The sequence below is a fragment of the Chiloscyllium plagiosum genome, chromosome 7, assembly GCF_004010195.1.
Source record: "Chiloscyllium plagiosum isolate BGI_BamShark_2017 chromosome 7, ASM401019v2, whole genome shotgun sequence".
Lineage (NCBI taxonomy): Eukaryota > Metazoa > Chordata > Chondrichthyes > Orectolobiformes > Hemiscylliidae > Chiloscyllium > Chiloscyllium plagiosum.
The window spans coordinates 107,620,250-107,637,761 of NC_057716.1; the positions used below are offsets into that span (position 1 = coordinate 107,620,250).

At 40.7% G+C, this 17,512-nt stretch overlaps 1 protein-coding gene across 1 annotated transcript in view; it reads left to right on the top strand.

Moving 5' to 3' along the window:
* The window catches only part of LOC122551854 (C-X-C chemokine receptor type 2-like), a 68,842-nt gene that overhangs the window by 38,364 nt on the left and 12,966 nt on the right, over nucleotides 1–17,512 (top strand). The window lies entirely within an intron of this gene.

Below are 17,512 nucleotides of genomic sequence, written 5' to 3' on the forward strand. Positions count from 1 at the left end.
GATTAGGAACGGTTTAGAGGAATTCTGGCAGATCGATAGCAAATGTCGCTGTATTAGTTTGGGTTATCTGGTTGGTATGGACAAATTGGACTGAAATGACGTTTTCCGTGGTGTAAATTTCTGAGATGTTACGAACCTAGGATGGGGAGTTTCAAGACTAGCAGGGACATTCTTACAGTGAGAAGGCAGAGATATAAAGAAGGCATGACAAGTAAACGTTTTGCACAAAACGTGGTATGCATGTAGAATAAACATCGTGAGGAAGTAGAGTCATAGACATGTACAGCATGGAAACAGACCCTACGGTCCAACCCGTCCATGCTGACTAGATATCCCAACCCCATCTAGTCCCACCTGCTTGCACCCGGCCCAGAGTCCTCCAAACCCTTCCTATTCATATAACCATCCAAATGCGTTCTTTAAATATTGCAATTGTACCAGCCTCCACCACATCCTCTGGCAGCTCATTCCACAAATGTACCACCCTCTGCGTGAAAATGTTGCCCCTTAGGTCTCTTTTATATCTTTCCCCTCTCACCCTAAACCTATGCCCTCCAGTTCTGGACTCCCCGACCCCAGGAAAAAGTCTTTGTCCATTTATCCTATCCATTCCCCTCATAATTTTGTAAACTTCTATAAGGTCACCCCTCAGCCTCCGACGCTCCAGGGAAAACAGCCCCCCTGTTCAATCCCTCTCTGTAGCTCAGATCCTCATACCCTGGCAACATCCTTGGATATCTTTTTTGAACCCCTTCAAGGTTCATAACATCTTTCCGATAGAAAAGAGACCAGAATTGCACGCAATGTTCCAACAGTGGCCTAACCAATGTCCTGTACAGCCGCAGCATGACCTCCCAGCTCCTGTATTAAATACTCTGACCAATAAAGGAAAGCATACCAAACGCCTTCTTCACTAACCTGTCTACCTGCAACTCCACTTTCAAGGAGCTATGAACCTGTACTCCAAGGTCTCTTTGTTCATCCACACTCCCTCGGACCTTACCATTAAGTGTATAAATCCTGCTAAGATTTGCTTTCTCAAAATGCAGCACCTCGCATTTTTCTGAATTAAACTCCATCTGCCACTTCTCAGCCCACTGCTCCATCTGGTCCAGATCCTGTTGTAATCTGAGGTAACGCTCTTCGTTGTCCACTACACTTCCAATTAGTGTATGTGGGTACAATTACAATTTTTAAAGACGTCACGATACATACATGAATAGGGAAGATAAGAAGAAACATGAAACAGGGGCAGGCACGTCGGACTACTTTGCTTTGGGATTCTGTTCAGCATGGACTAGTTGGACCAAATGGTCAGGGTGCAAGCTCTATGCCGCTGTGATTCTTTGACCGTGGCACAAATTCTTTGTACTGCTTCCTCCATTGCAGCTTTAATTATACATTTACTTGTAAGTGTTGAGTTCCAAAATGGAGATCCTGCACAGATTCACAAAGATCACACACAGTGATAAATCACTTCTCTTATCAGATCGTGTCATCTTGAAATGTCTGAAGTTTTATCAGGAACAGAGTTTCTTTTTAAATTTGAGGTTTCATAATCATCAAAGTGATGCAGTGGTGTATTGCGTGAACAACTGATCTGACTGAGTGTGCAGAAACCAGTCTGATGGTGATGAAAATGAAAATATGCTGTGTACCTGACATAGTATCGTGTGACGATCAAATAACTGTATCAGAGAGGCAAGGAACATTTGAACAGGAATACATGCTACAAGTAAGCAATTGTCTGGAAAATTGCAATTAATGTCCGTTACGGCAGAGAAATTATACATAAATTTCGTTGAATTTTTAGTATAGGATAAAATTAATTGTTCCTGCAGGCGCATTGTATACATGCTCTGTCCAAGTAAAACAGCGGTCAGATACAAAGCAAGATCTCTGAACGTTCCCCGGTAAAACAATCCATGTCAGGTTACAGAGGAAAACTCCACCTGCACTATCGGTCTCAAGCATCCCCAGGAAAGGTACAGCACATGGTTAGATAAAATTTCAGATTCTTTTGCTTTGGAGTACCAATCATTCGCAAGGTAAGCGCTTGCTCTAAACTTTTCAAATGGCAAGGAGTGTGTCTTTATGATGCAAAATGAGTTCTGTGCGGTGTCATCAAAGGCACTGCAGTGCAGGAACAAGAAAGAAGGAGATATTTTGAGACGAAATAGTAAAGTGTTCAACACGTTAAAACTGGTCAGAAACTTCTGAATATGCTCAGACACTTGCACCCATAAGAAGTGGTCACCCGGCGAAATATGGGATTCAGAGAACCTCAATGTCCAGGAGAGAAACATAACTGCAGGAAATGTCATAGTCTGCATAAACTGGATCTCTCCTTTCTGGAACAAGAGTGACTGTGTCCCATGCTGGATAGGAAGATTAGTGAAATAACATATTTGTGTAGGTGTTCAAAACATAGCTTAGGGGTGTGCGTGCAAAGTGCAAATGCGTGATAATCTAGTAGTTTACTGAGCGTATCTAGATTTCCTACTTTTGAAACTTGCGGTGGAGAGGATTCATCGGAGGAATGCAGACACAGACACATCAGAGACAGCAGGAAACGAGTTATCTGAATAGAAAGAGAGGGAGAAGAGTGGGCATGCAGTATTGGCATTATGTGCTTTCATTAGAGGAACACGCTGCAGTTTCTACACTTATAAACATATCCTCCGCGTGCTCTGTTAACAGCCCTGCCGCAAGGGTTAAGAATATCACAGAACAGCCGCAGGAAATTCTGCTGGAGCAGAATCAAACGGCAGAGGTAATGCCCATGCTCCTCGCAATGATCACGATCGGATGCTGGGGATGTTATTAATAAGCGAAAATTTGAGACAGCTCGCAACAAGGTTGAAACGCAGAAACTGTAACAGAGTGAACTCAGATTTACTGACAGTCCAACGTGATCGTGATGATCGGAACAAGCATTGAGTCATTGAAATGTGGGTAGAAATCGTACTTGTGAGGCAGGCAGCATTGTTCTGAGGCAGTGGAACCAGCTCTAGAGCAGTTTGGACCTCAACAAGATGGAAAGATTACATCTTGACAGGACTACAGTGAACATTGTCACAAATAGGTTTTGGACTGCTGTTGGGAAGTTAATAAATTAGATTGGAAATGGCCTGGGAATGTTAGAAAGATCTTGGCTTCAAGAGAAGGCTGCATTCATATTTTGTCCTTCCCCTAATCAGTTTTCGGTTCTTCCTTTACTGGTTACTGAATTGCCCCCAACCCTCAGACTTGCCTTTCCTTCTGGCACGACGAGATACCATTTCATTTGATGTATTGCAATGCAATGTGTAACTTTTTAACCATCACAGCAGCTGGTAACATTTACAGCAACTAGTAACATTTGCAGCATAATATAACATGAAACACTATGATAGAGCATTTAGAAAACAAGATTTACGAAAAAAGGAAAGAAGTGAATCGACAACATGAAATTTTTAAATACGTGAGTAACAAATTGAAAACGAAAATTTGCAGGACAATATGCCGCATGTCACGAAGGTCATTGGGTGATCAGGAAATGGAATTTTCTGGGAAAACGAACCAGGAGGGTGGAAGGAACTTAAACAATGTAAATGCATGGAGTTTCCAATCTGGTGTCTGGCCGATGAGACAGTGGAATACCAGGCTTCAGAGGTAACAATGGAATGAATGACTATCTCACCAATTAAAAGCTGAGGCGCGGATGTGTTTAGCAGCTGTGTTGCGGATGGAAACAGTAATTGCTGGTGATGATGCAAGTGTCTTTTTAATTTATGTCAGCTTGAAATATGAAGTCACAAGCAAACAGGATTTATTCAGAATCAGTTCATGCTGAATCGATGGAGTTAATGAGAGACACAGAACGTTTTTGTGGAAAACCTGAGGATTTTGGCTCATCGAAACCCAGGCCAAGCTTCGGGTTCCTTCTGTTACGGAGCCCTTTGAATGGGCCTCGGATTCCCTCATCAATAAGCAGCTGTTTCATGGATAGAAATGAATATCTAAAACGAGTGATACCGTTAGGTTAGGGAAGCAAAATAGGAACAAACGGATCACAGTATTGCAGAGAAAGCATTTCAAATCAAAAGACAGACTATTTTTACAGAATGCTATTTAATTTATTTAAGCAATATCTTTTCTTTTAACTTGTGTCAGATGTGTGGATCAGTGAATTCAGTGAGGAAGAGTAGACAGGAGACTGTCGTTGCGTTTCCCACTCTGGCGTGCTGTGATCAATTATACTTGCCTCCAGGTCATTTATGTTTGGATCTGATTCACTCACTGAGAATGGATTGCTGGGGACAAATTGATATTTTGGTATGCCTGATACGTCTTGTGGTTATGCTTTTGTGGTTCGGATATCGACTAAGGGTTGTTCATTGCAAACAATATTTTGCTCTGACTTTACTCCCTCAATCTCTTTCGTTTTGCTCCTCAGGTGGAGTCATTCGCAGCCTGTTAGGAAAGGAATGACACCATGTTGAGACTCTCTTTCTCATTTCGATTCCTTCCGCACGTGGCCTCCTCATTCTATTACCTACTGTATGTAATGTTGGATCTCAGTTAGATTTATTCATCCATTGAATTATTTTCCTAACTGGGTATTTCACGACATACTTTAACTGGGCTCTGAACTTATTCTGTGTCACCACATAAATAAATGCATTTGTGCAGCAATTGAGGTTCCGCAACATATATGCGAATTGTTCAAAGAGATAAAAAGCAGCAGAATCTAAGGAATAACCGGCTTGAAATAAATATGGAATATACACCAACCAGAGAAGTATGAAGCTGGCGGATATGGCAAAGAGTAAAGCCACGGAATTCCGTGGCTCTCTATCTCTGAGTCATTCTCTGTCTTTCTCTGACCCCACAGTCTCTTACGAACCTCAACAGTCTCAAAGATATGTCTCACTGTCAGAACGTTGAGAAAAAGAACGAAAGTGAATGGGGGAAATGGTGTTAGAAATTGTGCAAAATATTTAAAGCTTGCTCACCGACGGTCTTTAAAATAACTGGACTTGGTATAACAGTACCATGAAATATTGTTGCTGACATTTCCAGGTCTAAATTGAAAGTAGAAAGGAATGTTCTTTAAAGAAAAGAAAATGCAGATCGTAGCTAGAAGGCTCATTGCAGTTTTCTCTGTGCAATACTTAATTTTCATCTGATGAAAACAAATGGCGACCAATCGATCAAAAGTAAAAGCAGCAGTGAACCAGACAGAACAGTCAATGGTCAAACCACTCAGGACATGGATGAAACTGCAAACAGGAGTGATGTCCAGGAAACACTTTGGATAATAATAGGAACGAAATCGGTAAAGTACTGTATCAAAAACAATGAAGAGGAGATCACACGTTGCCATGGCCACCAGATAGCGAGTGGTGCATTTGGATAGATCACAGTTGCGCCAAGTCAGCACTGCAATCACCAAGACACTAACTGTAAGAATGAGAAAAGGGAAAAAAAAACGGAACTTAAAGTTACTGATAAAAAATTGTCCGCGCCTGAGCTCAGTCCGTAAGAGATTTTTGCACAAAGGTAATTTTTATTCCATATCACCTGAAGTTTAATGAGTCTGAACTCTTGAAATAATAATGATTTCTCTGGAGATCTGTAGGTCATCTTGTGGTGCAGGTTCTAAGTTTCCTCAGTGAGATGGAAAATATATTCACACATGTTTTGTCGCCATGGTTCGTAACAACAACAGTGAGCTTCCGATGAAGTGCCAGTGTTCTGTCCCGCTTTCTGCTTATATACAAAATGCACTGCATGGACTGCAACAAATACTGCATAAAACCGACTGGCATTTAACTAACCACCAGGATACACCAGGACCAATTAGACACCAAAAGATATGAACAACTCTCACCGGTATTCTTATACAGAGATGATGAGTGGCACCATTTCGACATGGAGAGTATATCCATCCTGGGACAGGCTAACCTCGACATTCATGGGAATTTCTAGATGCGTGGCATTGAAACCAGAACTCCATCAAGAAACAAATCGATTGGACCCCACTTACCAAACAATCTGAAAAAGAACTAGAATTGATATCACCCACCACCACAGACAAAGAAACATAAATAGTAAACGGGATAGAAAACCAACGCTCCAACAGAGGCTCACTTATGGTATTAACTGGCAGGGTGCGACGAAACGTCTGAGAATAAACCTATCAAATCAGCGAACAAGCTTTCATTCTGAAATGATTCCTTGCCACTTTGAAAAGGCATAGAGAAAGATATGGTCTCGTATTTTGTGATTTATTGATGTAGGCAGTGTTTGATTTCTTCTGCTTTATTGATTAGTCTGACTGGCTGGATATTTCCATAAAACCATAACATGCACAAATAGACACCCGCAATCATTCAAAACATGAATAGGAAACACCAAATTCTAACATGGTTTGCAAAATTCTTGCATTTGGTTTTGGAGCCATCATAGTTGAGATTACGTCTAGAATTGTACATCCACACTATATAAACGACAGTATAGATCACTGAACCACTCTGCACTGCCCAGGAATGGATGGCCTCCATGATATAAACAAACCCGTGAAAACCCGCATTTGAACATCCTGACAACCTGAACGATGTTGATTTTCAGCATATCACGCTGAAAAGCCAATCACGACGTCACAGGTTGGATACCCAACACAATCAGACGAACTTGGCTATTTGGCATGGACTCCCGCAACCCGTCCAATTCGGTACACCAAACCTCCCACACAAATAAAACCTGATTGCATGCAATGGTCATTGCAATGCTCTGGTTTGGGAAAAAAGAGACTTTATCTTGTCTGAAGCAAAGCGTCCTGCATCATGTCAGATGTCCTGCACCTGTGCTCCTCTTCTGGGCCCTTTTCTTGTAAACAGAGATCCTTATCTCATATTCAGAGCGCACTTTGTTTCAAAGATACTCCATCGTTTATCCAGCATTCTCCATAGAGATCAGCAGAATTATTTTACAGCCTTTTTTACGAGAACCAAACATTGTACAAACTGATTGGCAACAGAGATTGACTCTCTGGATTATGGCCAATGCTAAAGATTGGGGAGATGATGGTCTAATGACGTTATCACTACACTGTTAACACAGTGTTATGGTCCTGGCCAGACCACATAACACATTACAGGAAGGGAACCAGAACCTAAATTTTCCAGTTGTTTTCAACAGATGTCAGGTGAATATTCCAGGTGCGAAGCAGTTGGACAAACCACTTGGGTTTAATCAAAACAGAATTTGTTTACTCACAGACAAAAACAAAACCCAGAAATATTTGAAAACACAACTGACACTAAAACCTAAGTTAATGAAGAGCTGTTCCCATTTCCTGCAACACCCCATAACCATACGCCTTTGTAAAATGGTAAATTCAAACACAGGATTTTACAGGAGAGAGAAGTCAGAAACAGACAGGATCAGCATGGAGCTGCTTCTTTGGGGCAATTTAAAGTTAACCCTAAACGAGAAAACATCCTGAACGTAGCCGCTCCCCTTTCATTGCACACGTGTTTAAAAAAACACTGAAAGCATTTTCTCATTTTTGACTTCAGCAGCGTCGATTCACCATGGTTTAAGGCCAGTTCAGACATTACAGCACATCTGTCTTTATGACATCCCTCGAAAAATAACCAAAATAGCATAATCTTATTAAATAAGCAACAAATTCACGGTTCTCCACTCAAGACAGAACCGAAACATCAATATCCAAGCTGCCTTCCTTTTTAAATCCCTTAACTTTCGATTGTTGGTGCACGACAATACAAATACATTACATTGACAGTCACCATGTAAACATGCGATATTTCATTCTATTTCAAGCACGTTACTGCTGCCAGCAGACACTTCCAATTGTCATCCAAGTCTTCACAATATATTGGTTATCAGTTTTTCACGTCCTGCCACGTGCACAATTTTCAAATTAAGTGGCTGCAAGACCAAGATCCATCTAGATAGACTGGCATTTTTGACGTTATTTCTCTCTACAATCTTCAGTGTGTTATGATCAGAGTATAAGATTGTCTCAGATCGATTACTGGTAACACTAACGTTGAAATGCTGTAATGCCAACCCTCACCTCAAAGTCTCCTTTTCAACTGTCGAATATTTCTGCTGTTGAATGTTCAATATCCTGAAGAAATACGCGATAGATTTTATTATTTTCTCCTGTATTCCAGAACGAATACTGCACAGACTCCCAAATCAATTGGATAGATAGACATCTGGAAAGGCTTTGCGAACTGAGATAGAGCTAACACTGAGGCAGTGGTGACAGAGATTTCAGGATGTCAAATATATTCTGACAGTCCGCTGTCCACTGAATCTTCGTGACTTGCTTCTGCAACTCACTGAGTATACCAGACATACAACTAAAATTTGGAACGACCTTCTGAATAAATCCATTCAATCCCAGGAATGGTGGCACGGTTCCTTTTGTCCATGGTAAGCGAAACTAGCAAACTACCTTTATGTTTGCAGCCCATGAGGTCTTTTGTCCAAGTTTAATAGCATGGCAAAGCATTTGACTTGGACTTTGACAAATGCACTCTGAGCCAGGTTTATCAGCAAGACTGCCTCCCATAGTCGATTGAATAATTCTGATAAATTTTGCCAATATTTCTTCGTGTGTAACTAAAAGTCACCAGGTCGTCGATATAAATTGCACAACGGTGCAATCCGGCAATGACCTTGTTGGTTTGTCTTTGAAATGCGGCTGGCGCATTTTCCATGACAAATGCCATGAATTTAAATTGATATAGTTCCTTCAGCGTTACGAGAGACAAAATCGTCTCCACTCTTTCTGACGATGTTACCTACCAGTGTCCTCTGAGCATGTCCAACTTATAAATATAAGTTGCTTGTTCCCTCCATTAAATACAGCATTCCGCAAGGGTGTCGGATACGGATCAGACTTTCCAAATTCATTGATTTTGTAATAGACAACACATACCCATTTCGTACCATCTGGTTTTGGCAACATTACGACGGACGAGCTCCAGTGACTAACTCAATTCGATTATGTTCACTTGAAGCATGCGTTCAATCTCTTTTTGAAATTCTGCCAAATTTGAGGTTTACGCTGATACAGATGTTGCATTATCAGAACAGCATTTCCGATTTCTTCATAATGCATAATTAAGTTAGTATTTCCCAGGTTATTTCCACATATCTCCCCATTTGATATCAAAAGTTACTTCAGGTCATTTTGATTTTACTCTGAAGGTTGATTCAATAAGTTTGAAATCAATGCTTAACAATATCCACGTTTTCCAATTTAATTTGTGAAATGTCTATTTCAGAATCCTCTGATCTTGGTTCTTTCTTCTCCTTTCGACTTGATAAGTTCCACTAAACCCTACTTTTAACGGTGTACCTGTCACTGGATGGAAAACTAATACGTAATCTCCAATAGCAAAATGGTGAGTTTTTGATTAATTGTCTGCTTCCTGTTTCGTTACATGCTGTGACACCTTTTAATACCGTTGAGCCAACTCCTCCCATCTTCTTAGTCATTCCAGAAAGTTTGACACTTTGTTCAAATATATGGTGTCTGAATTAAGATTTACAAATTTCTCCTTAATTAATTTTAACGTCCCTCTCGCTTCATGCCCAAACACTAATGCAAATGAATGATCATTTGGTTCATCTCTGATGGCAAAATTTACAAACATAATTTCTTTCTCACAATCATCTGGACTGACTTAACAGTACGCCTTCAGTGTGTTCATTCATGTTTGATGCCAACTTTCGAGCGTTCTCTGCAATTCTGTTTGTCATGTAACAGATTTGAATTACTCCGTTCCAAACAGTCCGTAACTTCTTTGAATAATTCTAATGCAAAGTTTGACCATTAATCTGATTATTGCTCACTTGGTATTCCATGTCTATTGAAAAATTTGAGTAAATCCTCCACAATCCTTTTAGCTGTAACATTTTGCATGGAATGGATTCTGGAAATCTAGTGGGCATTCACTATTGTTAACAAATACGGAATTGCACTTTTTGTTTTAGGTACGAGTCCTCTGCAATCAATTAAGACACTTGGAAAAGGTTTCTCAAAAGCAGGAATAGTTATTAAAGATACGGGTTTTATTACTGTGTGTGGTTTTTCAATTAGCTGACATGTATGGCATATCTGGAAAAAATTCAATTGCATCCTTGTGCAGACCAGGCAAGAAAAAAAAGATGTTTTTGCATTTTAGCTTGAGTTTCCTTAACTCTAAATGACCGTCTACTAGCACTGCATGTGCTACCTCAATATCTCCTCGAAAAGTCACTGCCAATACAATTTGATGTATTTCTGCCCATTTCTCATCTGCCTGAATATATGATGGTCTACATTTCCTCAAAAGGCATATTTTAACACACTCATACTCAAACACATTCACAATATATCTGTGTATGGTTTTATGATAAATTGCTTTAGTTTTTGATTTTCCTGCTGCAACTCAGTTAATTGCTGTGAGATACAAATGTCTATGTTGTTATCCATCTGCTCCTGTCAAACAGGGTCTCTGTGAATTCACCTTCAAATTCCTTATTTCTCCTCTTTGATCTCTCCTGCTCAACTGCTGACTTTGTGAAATCGTTATCACACAGTCATGAAAATGCTTCAATATGCTTCTAGAATAGATTAGTTGCCTGATTTTCCACTCATTTTTGAACCACAGTAGGTAGCGCTCTTACCTGTGAGGCAGATGTATCATTAGCCAGGACAAATTGCACGCCTGGAGTTCAGCAAATGTCCAGTACTCCTGCCACGACTATTCCACGTTTCAGTGACTCCCAAACCTCATTCTGCATAGCTGAATACTTCTTGTCTCACCGTGAAATACTTTTAATAGCATTTTTTTCTGGTAATGGCCTTTTAGAGGTCCATCTGTACTCAAGTTTCAAAATCAAAGGTTGATACGATCTTGTGTCTCTTCATATTGTAATCTCTTCACCTGCTCCTCCTGGCCTCTGCGAGTAAACTTGCCTTCGCAGGTATATGATTTAAGAAGATCTGCCACTTCCGCCTGAACCAACCTACATCCAGGTTGTACATTCTGGTGGAGATTGTTCGCCTCCATTGTGCTTTCTGTTTGCGTTCCAACAAAACTGGCTTATCCTGTTTTCCTACATCTGTCTTCCCAGTGTTTTTCCTAACCCACAAACGCAGCGAATTCTCCTGCCCTGCTTCATTGTAGTGAAACCACCGGAGCTTTATAATTTATCTTTCTGCTTCAAGGGTTTCCTTTTCGCCATGTGGTAAGTTATGCTTACGATCTTCACAGTGATCTATTTTCCTTTACCATATGAGGATTTCTCTTTACTCCCAATCCTATGCCTCATTGACTGAAATTGATGTTGGAAGCTGAAGTTCGATTTATGAAACAACTCATAAACATCAGCCAATTTAGCCGCTAATCTTGACGTTTTAACGCTCTGTTCTTTCATATGACTTCTCATTACCTTAGGAAGTGAATTTTTGAACTCTTCCAAAATAATCGTCTCTCGTAAAGCACCAGAGATTTGTTGCATTTTGATAGCCTTACCCGTCTATCAAAATTATTTTGGTTGATCCTTTCAAACCTAGTGCAGGTGTGACCAGGTACGCTCGTGAGATTTCTGGAACATTATCTGTAGGCGTCTGGTCCAAGATCACATGCAATTAAATTGGCTTTCTTCACCCTCTCATACACACCGGATACCTAGTCTGATAATGATGCAAATACTTCACTCCCTCTATTTATCAGTTATGTTTGGATCAACAAAACCCACATGGCCACTGCCACTGCAACTCAGTTAATTGCTCTGAGATAGAAATGTCTATCTTCAGCCACCTTCTCAAATAAGAACAATAAAGGCTTCGACATCCTTCTCATAAAGTTTAGACAATGCCTGAATGTATTTAAACAGATGCTTACCAGGACTTTGGCTACCGTGCGTTTCCTCAACTTCATTCTCTTCCACCTGAAGCTTACCTTCAGCCTTCATCTCAATCCATTTAAACTGGCTTTCTTATCTAAGTGACAATTTATGATGTTCAAACACCCACCCGCCCAATTGCTACCTTTGCTGTGTCTCATTTTCTCTTTCTTCTCTCTCATTTTCTTTTAGTACTGCTAAAGTAATTCTACCTTTCATGTTTGGTCTACTAGGTTTTGTTATTTTGCTTACCTCTGTTTCTAATCATAATTCATGCCGTTTCATTTATTTTTCTTTTCATTTTTCTTTTGTCTTTAACTCAAGCTGCGTCATTTTTAATTGCTTAACTAGTAATTCCAACATTATTGCTTCGTTTACATTCGTGAAACACACAAAAAGCACTTCTTCCACCGTCCTAAAACTCTGAGTAAATAGAAGAGGCATTACTAAAACAAGCACTGTTTGGAACAACCAAATTTACGACGAGGATGAAAATCCATGAACATCTACTACTTGCTGCCTTCTAGTCCTCTAATCCTCATCCCAAATCCGAACAATAGAACAAATACTGGAAGCTACAAATAAGGGGAAGAAATGGAGGCGACAGTCAGAGCAGGGTTCCCCTGTGGCCGTTCCCCTCAGTAATAACTATACCCCTTTGGTTACTGCTGGTCTAGACGGCCGACCAGCAGAAAGTCAGAGTTGTCAGATCTCTGGAACTGAGCCTGGCGCTGTGGCTCAGAAGATAAGGGGGGAAAATAGAAAAGCGCTTGTGTTACTGTATTCAGTAGTTCAACGGATTGACAGGAGATTTTATGGTCAGTAATGGGGTTCCCAGAAGATATTCTTCCTACGCAGTTCCAGGGTCCAGGATGTCACCAATCGGGTTTTCAGGACTCTGAAGGGGGAAGGTGAGCAACCAGAAATCGTGTTACGTATTGACTGCAATGTCATAGCCAGGAAAGAGATTGAGGATTTGAAAAGTGACTACAGAGAGCGAGGTTGAAAGCTGAAAAGCAGGACGAGTAGAGTAGTGATGTCGGGTTTGCTATCACTGCCACTAGATAGAGAGGTGAGGAAGAGTCAGCGAATGCAACTTAACACGTGGCTGCGAGGCTGGTGCAGGAGAGAAGCCTTCATAGACTTAGATCATTGGGAAACCTTCGGGGGAAGGTTGAATCTGTACATGAATGACAGGCTGCACCTAAACTGGAGGGTCGCAGCTGTCCTGGGAGGGAGATTTGGTTGTGTGTTTCGGGAATATTTAAACTAGATTGGGTGGAAATCAGAGCCACTGACAGGACGTAGTGAATGCATTGGTAAGGTTTCCCACGCGATGAAACAAAGGGCTTGGTTTAAGTGTGTCTGTTTTAACGCAAGGAGTATCAGAAAAACGATTGATGAACTGAGAGCATGGATCAGAACCTGAGTCTATGAGGCTGTGGCCATAAGCAGACATAGGTTTCACAGGTACACGAATGGTTTCTTGATGTTCCAGAGTTTAGAACGTTTAGAAAGAACATCGAGGATGGAAAAAAAAAAGACGGTGTAGCATTGCTATTCAGATTGTGGAAAAATGCAGCTGTAGCAGAATTGTTGTCATGGGTGAATTCAACTTTCCAAATATCGACTGGAACTTTCTGAGAGCAGATGGTTTGGTTGGTTTGGCAAGACTTAGGATGCATAGAAGAAGGGTAGCAAAATGCAGGGGATGGGGACAATCGAAATGTGGAGCTGTTTTAAGGAAATGATTGCATTCATTGCTAAGGAGAATACGGATGCTTCCGTGGCGATGAAACGAGATAGTTCGCTTGAGGCAAGGAAGGAGTACAGATTAACTAGGAAGGATTTTAAAAAAGAGTTGAGAAGAGAAAAGAGAGGATATACGCGGTCATTAGCAAGTAGAATAAAGGAGAACGTTACATCTTTCTCTCGGTATGTGAGAAACAAAAGGATGACGAGAGTAGGAACAGGGCGAGTCAAAGTAGAATTGGGAAGCTGTGTGTGGACCCTGTGGAGATCGGAGATGCGCTAAACGAATATTTCTCATTGGTTTTCACTCAATAAAAAGAGAATGTTGTAGAGCAGAAGAATGTGATATGAGATGTTAGACTAGAAAGGATCGAGCTTAGTAAGGAAGCGGTATCTCATTTCTGGAAGGACTGAAAGTAGACAAGTGCCCTGCTCTCAAAGGGATTTATCTGAGGATTCTCTGCGACGCTAGGGAGGAGATGACAGAGTCTTTGGCTTTGATTTTTCAGTCGTCATTGTCTGCAGGTTCAGTACCAGAGGACTGGAGGTTTGCAAATGCTGTGCGCTTGTTCAAGAAGGGCAGTAGAGATGACCCGGGTAATTACAGACCAGTAAGCCTTCTCTCTGTTGTAGGAAAGGTGTTGGAAAGGATTATTAGAGATATGATTTATACGCATCTCACAAGCAACAATTTCATGTCAGATCGTCAACATGGTTTCGTCAAGGGCAGGTCATATCTCACAAACCTCGTTGAGGTTTTTTGAGAAGGTGACCGAACATGTTAATGCGGGTAGTTAATGTGGTGCACACAAGGACGTCAGTGAAGCCTTTGATTAGGCTCCATCTGGTAAGCTGTTGCAGAAAATGCGGAGGCATGGGATTGAGTGGGATGTAGCAATTTTGATTAGGAATTGGCTTTCTGTAAAACGGCAGCGAATGTGGTTTGATGGAAAGTATTCATCCTGGAGTCTGGTTACAAGTGATGTGCAACAAAGATCTGTTTTGGTACCACTACTGTTTGTCAATTTAAAAATGACTAAGATGGGGGCATAGGGGGATGTATTAGTAAGGTTGCAGACGATCCTAAAATCGGTTGAGTAGTGGACTTTGCGGAAGAATGTTGCAGGTTGCAGGGGGACTTGAATAAACTGCAGAATTGGTCTGAGAGGTGGCAAATGAAGGTCAATACAGATAAATGTGATGTGATTCATTTTGGGAAGAATAACAGGAAGACAGAATAGTGGGACAATGGAAAGATACTTCTTAGTGTGGATGTGCAAATTTTGGATTCCAAGTACATTGATCCCTGAAGGTTGCCACCCAGGTTGATCGTACTTTTAAGAAGGCATACGGTGTGTTCGGTTTTATTGGTAGATGGATTACGTTCTGGAGCTGTAATGTAATGCTGCAACTATGCAAAATGCTAGTGTGGTCACACTTGTAATATTGTGTACCGTTCTGGTCTCCACATTACAGGAAGGATGTGGAAGCATTGGAAATGGTGCAGAGGATATTTACCAGGATGTTCCCTGTTCTGGAGAGGTCTAATGAGGAAAGGCTGAGACTTGAGGCTGTTCTCATTGGAGAGAAGAAGGCTAAGAGGGGATTTGATAGAGACATACAAGAGTCTTACAAGGATTAGGTAGGATAGACAGTGAAAGTTTTTTTCCTAGGATGATGACGTCAGCTTGTACGAGGGGGCATAACTACAAACTGAGGAGTGATATATTTAAATCAGAGGTCAGAGGCAAGTTCTTTACTCAGAGAGTGGTAAGAGTGTGGAATGCCCTGCCTGTCAATGTAGTTAACTCAGCCACATAAGGGGCATTTAAACAGTCTTTGGAATAAGCATATGGATGATGATGTGATAGTGTAAGGAGATTGGCTTAGATTAGTTCATAGGTCGACGCAACATCGAGTGTCAAACGGGCTGTTTTGTGCTGTATTGTTCTATGTTCTATGCTCTATGTTCAGCTTACCAATGTCTGCATCTGGTTTTGTGTTTTACTCCCAGAACTGCTGTTAACAACTACTTTGAGTTTGCGTTGGAGAGATGAAAAACAGACTGGGTGACTCCTTTGCAAGAGTCTGCAAAAATGACCCTGAGCTTCCTGTTGCCCACCAATTCAACACACCATGATGTTTCCCTGGCCAACATATCTGTTTCAGGCTTGCTGCACGGACGCTCAGCCCAAGCTGGAAGAGCAGCATCTCATTTTTCACTTAGGGATCGTCCAGCCCTCTAGACTCAATTAATAATTTTAGGGCCTGACCACCTTCTCCCATGTCCTTACCCCAATCCCTACATACCAGACTTTGTCGTCACATGGGCTGTTATCACAAACAACTATTGTCAGCTACTGATTCTCTCAGGCTGTCCTTTACCCGTTCCTTTGTCAGCCCATCTGCTGTTTTCTTTCTCTCTGGACACCATCCCCACCTATCATTTACTCCTCCCCCCTCCCTCTATCCCATCTTTAGCATGTATACCAACCCTCTCTGAGCTACAATCAGCTATGAAGAAGTGTCACTGAACCTGCAATATTAGCTGTACTTTCTCTCCACAGATGCTGCCAGACTTGCTGAGTTTTACCAGCAATTTGTGTAATTCATTTTTTTTATCCTTTGGTCATTTCACTTTAACACTCCACCGGCAGCAGTAAATCTGGCATACCACAAGTTATAGGAACATTTTATACAGAACAACAAGTTTTGGAAGGGAGCCCAGGTAAGAAAATCATAGTATATAAACCTAAAACTATTTTTAAAAACTCTCAGAATGACTTGCACCTATTGGGACAAAAGGTAGTAATAATGGGAATGAGCTGTTTATGCCATTATAAGCAACAATATCTGTGCTGATGAATAAATGAAATAATGTATTATATATTCAAAATTGTGAAAGCAATTTTGGAATTGCTGGTATCCATTCCCCACCTGTTGTAGTTATATTTTATATGTTCTGTCATCTTGTTGATTATTATCAACCAAGAGACTTATTTGGACATGTCATTCAACGGTACCACATCAGCATGTTCAGACTGTTCCCATATTGCTTCATATGGTAATGCTCCCAACACAGTTTGTGTCCATTTTACATTTGCTTCATCCATTATACTAATGCCACACGCAGTCTGTAGTGAAGACAAAGAGTTCTATTCTAGTTTTGGAGAGATCTAAAAAATGGGGAAGTGTAAGAGGAACAGAAGAAAAGTACCAGTTCCCAAAGTTCCTAGTAATTATGTCTGATCAAATGTTGCTGTACTTACTGTTATCATGCAAGAATCTTCCTTGCTATCTCAGTACAGAGCATCTTCTGTAGATACGCTATGTGATATATTCACGACCACTAATAACAGCTCGTCCCCAGACAAAGCAAAGACAAAGGAGGATAAAGAACGCTAATATACTAGCAAGTTCTGATAGTTGGCAAATACCCCAGCAGCAGTCATCTGGGAAATTAACACTTATGTTTCACTATGTAATTGTTGGGCAACATAAATCAACAAACATAAAAATTCAGAATCTTCTAATAAAGAAATTATTTTATAGAATTTATGTGTCACTTTTCAACATCGCAAAATGATATGATTTTAAGTTTAAATATTAGACTTACTAAAATGTTGTTGTAAAACTTATCCATGATCAAATGGTACATGGAAGTTTTATTATAGTGTCATATTTCTTAAATAGTCAGAGACCAGCTTAACAAATGTAAGCTTGCAGATTTCTGTTTACCATTATCGCATACTTACATTTGCCAGAACCCCGAGGGGAACACTACTCCTGCTCATGACTCCACCCCCATTCCCCCCACCATCACACCCACTCCAGTTAC